A 5,276-nucleotide genomic window follows, 5' to 3' on the forward strand; every position below is an offset into this window, starting at 1 on the left:
CTTGTTTTCATGTGTCTCTGTGATCGGTTCGGTGTGTTATTATTTTATGGTTTTAAATGGTTTTAAAAGTCATGTGTTGGTTTTTAATGACAAGAGTGAAATACCTTTCATCATTCAGCATTTAAATCCCTCAAATCTATGGTACACACTGGTGCAAGCTATTCTTTCAGCCTTGCATCTGTGACATGTTCCTCGTAAACAACACACCAAGAATGTGTTAACTCCTGGAGGCCCCAGTACTAAAAACTGCGTTGTTGTCAAAATCAAGGAAAGAGTAAACCTGAGGCGCTGCTCACATCCTTCCAAGGCGGTGAAAATAGAAGAGTCTCTATGCAATAAATGGATCCTACATATTATACTAGTTGAGTAGCAGAAGACAGATTTTATCAAGCAATTACTACCACAACGAAGTGTAGTCTAGAGTAAGCTCACGACTTTAGAAATCATTTTAGGGGCACAGGGGTGGCTCAGCTGGGTGACCGTCTGACTTCGGCTCAGGTCATGATCTCAAGGTTCCCGAGTTCTAGCCCTGCATTGGGCTCTGTGCTATCAGCGCGGTGCCTGCGTTGGATCTTCTGTCCACGTGTCTCTCTCTCTCTCTCTGCATCTCCCTCGCTCACTCTCTGTCTCTCTCAAAAATAAACTTAAAAAAAAAATCATTTTAAAAATTAACCTGAGGGGCGCCTGGGTGGCGCAGTCGGTTAAGCATCCGACTTCAGCCAGGTCACGATCTCGCGATCTGTGAGTTCGAGCCCCGCCTCGGGCTCTGGGCTGATGGCTCAGAGCCTGGAGCCTGTTTCCGATTCTGTGTCTCCCCCTCTCTCTGCCCCTCCCCCGTTCATGCTCTGTCTCTCTCTGTCCCAAAAATAAATAAACGTTAAAAAAAAAAAAAATTTTTTTAAATTAACCTGATTCCTCAAAGTTACCAAAAGCAACAATGTCTACAAAATTCAAATGGCTGCTGAAGAGATGCTTCAGCCCTAAAAGCAAAGAAACGGCATTTAATGAGGTAATTAAACTGCTCCTTCTGGTGCTGATAACCAAATTTTCCTAACTGCTTCAGGTCAACCCCTAGGCAATTAATCTATCATCCCATCACAGAGCCTGTGATGCAACAGCACTGACTCCAACCAGAGACCCTCCTGAAAACAGTGACTGCATCAGATGGAGACTTTCTGCCCACATTCTATGTTACAGATCACAATTCAAGAGTTCACAAGGCAAGCTTCCAAGGGTCACAGACAGAAAGGGGCCTCTAATTTCCAAATGCTTAATGCCAGGAGCTTCTGGAAATTAGATGTTACAAAGTCTTACCTGCCATTTCTTTAGCCACAGAACAAATAAGACTGCTGTTGATCAACTTTAACAAGTTACAAATGGATGACAATCCTCCCAGAATAAGCATAAAATTTCTTCTCTTATTTGGTGAGTGTAGAGTAATGAGGATTTTTCTTTTTTTGTTGTTAAAGCTCCCCAGATGATGTTAATGGGCAGCTAGGACTGAGAAATGTGGATCTACCTGTTGTGTGTGTGTGTGTGTGTGTGTGTGTGTGTGTGTGTGTGTGTGTGTTTTAGTGTTTATTTTTGAGAGAGAGAGAGAGAGAGAGAGAAAGAGAGAGAGAGAAAGCATCAAGCAGGAGGGAAGCAGAGGGAGGTGGGGGACAAAGGATCCAAGGCGGGCTTCACAGTGACAGCAGAGAGCTTGATGCAGGGCTCAAACTCATGAGCGGTGAGATCATGATCTGAGCCAAAGTCGGACACCTGACTAAACCACCCAGGAGCCCCTGTCTACCTCTTTTGAAATAAACCAGCTAGGGATAAGGTACTTAACTAGTGAGATCGAGTAATATATTCAAAGGAAGTTTTGACCTTAGAATGTGACTTTGTTTGAAATTATTATCTCTAGCAAAAGAATCAAATGCCACTCAGTGATCATCTACCCTGAAAATCTGGGACAAGTATTCTATACAGATAAGATTCCTGCAGTTCTAAAATCCTATAATCTATCCAACCATTAACTATCCAATAAATATTGGGCCTACTATATATCAGTCACTGTGCTAGATATGGGATTTAAAAAAAAAAAAAAAAAAAGGATCAAACCATAGTCCCTACCCTCAAGGAACTTACAGTTTGGGAGGAGGTCAAAGTAGACACTTACATATACCGTGAGATAAATGCCAGGAAGGGAAAAGTACAAGGAATTGTAACAGCAGTTAGGGAAGTTACCCCACTGGAGATACTCAGCGAAAGGTTCCTAAAGCATGAACTTTAAGATGAGGGTTAGTGTGTAAAAGGTGGAAAGAGAAGTATTAGACCAGTAACTTCAAGCAGGGGAGCCTGGGTGGCTTAGTCAGTTAAGCATCTGACTTCGGCTCAGGTCAGAATCTCACGGTTCGTGAGTTCAAGCCCTGCATCAGGCTCTCTGCTGTCAGTGCGGAGCCAGCCTCGGATCCTGTCTCCCTCTCTCCCTGTCTCTGTCTCTATCTCTCAAAAATAAGTAAACATTCAAAAAAAATGTAGAAGTAACTTCAAGTAGAGCTGTAAGGTCCATGCATGAGTGGGTCAAGGGTCCAGGAGATGAGCTAGGAGCCAGATCACCGAAGTCACTTGAAGGGCACTGATACAATGAGAGCTGTTTCAGATGAATCATTTCTAAGAAAGGCCACTGAGATACAGTGACACGGGCTGGAAGGGACAAAAGTGAAGGCAAAAAGACCCCTGGGTAAGCAGTGGCACTGGCCACAGAGCTACACAAGGGTGGAGTTCTGGAGAAAGGGCAGGCGGGGAGGGATGAGTTACAGACATGCTGGCTTTGCAGTACCTACAGGGCACACGAGCAGGTGGAAACTGCCATCGGAAGTGCAGGAGGCAGATCTAGGCCACAGATAGCAATTTGGAAGTTGTCAGCACATAGATGATGAATAAAGCCTTCGCTGTGGATGAGCTCACCCAAGGAGAGCACATGTCACAGAGGAAAAGGCCTAGAGCAGAATGCTGAGTGACAGCAACCTGTAAGTGGGGGCTGAGGAAGGGTCATGGAAAAGGCTGTGGCGGGGGAGGGAAACGTGTCAAAAAGGATGGTGCCAGAGGAAGCCGGGGGAAGAGGGGCATTTCAAGGACAGGGAAGACAGAAAGGTCATTCACTGGGTTCAGCCACAGGGGTTGTTATTGGTGACATTGGAGGAACGGAGTTTAAACGTTGTAGTCGAAGAAGAAACCAGACTTCAATGTGTTCAAAGGATAAAGACAATTATGTCAAGAAGCTGGTTTTGTAGTTTGTAGAAGGGAGAAGAGTAAAGAGCAGCCGGAGGACGGAGGAGACCAGAGGACTGAATATGCTAGATTTTATTTAATAAGAAAGGCATATAGAATGTTGGTAAGAAGAGATACAAAAAGGTAGATTTAAAAATCCAGGAAAGGGGTGCCTGGGTGGCTCAGACGGTTGAGCGACCGACTTCACTTCAGGTCATGATCTCATGTTCATGGGTCCAAGCGCCACATCGGACTCTGTGCTGGCAGCTCAGAGTCTGGAACCTGCTTTGGGTTCTGTGTCTCCCTCTCTCTCTGCCCCTCCCGTGTTTGTCTTCTCTGTCTCTCAAAAAAATAAAGTAAAACGTTAAAAAAAATTTTAGGGGCGCCGGGGTGGCTCAGTCGGTTAAGCGGCCGACGTCAGCCCAGGTGGTGATCTCACGGTTCGTGAGTTCAAGCCCCACGTCAGGCTCTGTGCTGACGGCTCAGAGCCTGGAGCCTGCTTCGGATTCTGTGTCTCCCTCTCTCTCTGCCCCTCCCTAGCTCACACCTGCTCTCTGTGTCAAAAATAAATAAACTTAAAAAAATTTTTTTTAATTTAATAAAAAATAAAAAACAAAAATGCAGGAAAAAGATCCAAGCGGGATTCACCAAAGGAAGAACAATACATCTTTCACTGTAACAGACACAGTTTGTAGGTTTGATGGCAGGAAATTAAGAGTTTCAATTTGATACCTTCTATTTCATCTATAAATTAAGAGGCAAGAATTCTGGGGACGGGCATCCATCCAACTGCTGATCTCAATTCTCGTCTTTGTTTTGAGAGAGAGAGAGTGCACTCGAGCTGGGAGGAGGGGTAGAGGGAGACAGAGAATCTTAAGCAGGCTCCATGCTGAGCACAGAGCCCAACACGGGGCTCGATCCCACAACCTTGGGATCACTACCAGAGCCGAAATCAAGAGTTGGACACTCAACCAACTGAGCCACCCAGGTATCCTTCAGCTCAGGTCCTGATCTCAGGGTACTGATTTCAAGCCCCATGTTGGGCTCTGCACTGGGCATGAAGACTACTTTTAAAAAAAGAGAGAGAGAGAGACAAAAATTCTTGCTTAAGTGAAGGGAAAGTGAATGGAGGACCATGAGGAACGTCTGAGACGGCTCTGGAGGCAAATCCCCAGGAGAGGTCACTCAAAAACACAAAGCCTGCCAGCAGGAGTCAAGGATCCAGGAATCGCTGAAAACCACGAAGGCAGACAGTCACATCCATCTAGGCCTGGGTTTTGCTAGTAGGCCAAACAAAATGAACATAAAGAGAGAATACTGGCCAAAGCGTGGTTTAAGCAAAAGGCCGAGAAATCTAAACGAGGGAGGCGGGGAGCAAAGTCGGGGGGGGGGGGGGGGGGGGGATTCATAGGAAGGGAGAGAGCGCAGAGAGGGCCAGTGTATGGACTTGTCAATGAAGCTGGAGATGAGACGCAGCGGTAGCTGATGAACATGAACAAGAGAACTGGAAGATGGAAGGGTGTTAACGAGGAGATGAGATGTCCATCTTTCAATTTTCAGAAATGAAGCAGTTCCAGATGGACAAGACGGAGGGCGTGTCCTCAGAGCAGGCGGTGCAAGTAAGTACCTGCGCGGTTCCAGTCAGGGAAGCCCCTCAGTCAAAGAACTCAGAGGCAGGCGCCGGATCAGTCATCCGCACACACGCTGGGTCTCCTATCCCTCGTGACAATAAAGGTCAAGAGAAAGCCCAACAACCGGTGCCAACATTAGGTAGTTTGGGTTTTTTTTTTTGGTTTTTTTAATGAGGAAGAGAGGCAAGGCAATGGATAAATGACAGCACTGAGTAAGGGAAGTGGGTAGATGAGCCAGATTGCAGGAGCTTTAAAGGAGCAGGGAATTTCAATTTCGCCCAAGGGAAGAAGATTAGACAGGAATCCTGGAGAGGAGAGACGCCAGGATACCCACCTCCCTAAAGTAGAAGAACAAAAAACAACACCCAGTAGTAGGAGGGGGATGTGATG

The 5,276-nt window shown here is 46.0% G+C and overlaps 1 protein-coding gene across 20 annotated transcripts in view; it reads right to left on the bottom strand.

The window, feature by feature from the left end:
- Positions 1 to 5,276, bottom strand: part of RBFOX2 (RNA binding fox-1 homolog 2) — a 287,044-nt gene that overhangs the window by 248,686 nt on the left and 33,082 nt on the right. The window lies entirely within an intron of this gene.

Source organism: Leopardus geoffroyi, chromosome B4 (assembly GCF_018350155.1).
Source record: "Leopardus geoffroyi isolate Oge1 chromosome B4, O.geoffroyi_Oge1_pat1.0, whole genome shotgun sequence".
In the NCBI taxonomy this organism is placed as follows: domain Eukaryota; kingdom Metazoa; phylum Chordata; class Mammalia; order Carnivora; family Felidae; genus Leopardus; species Leopardus geoffroyi.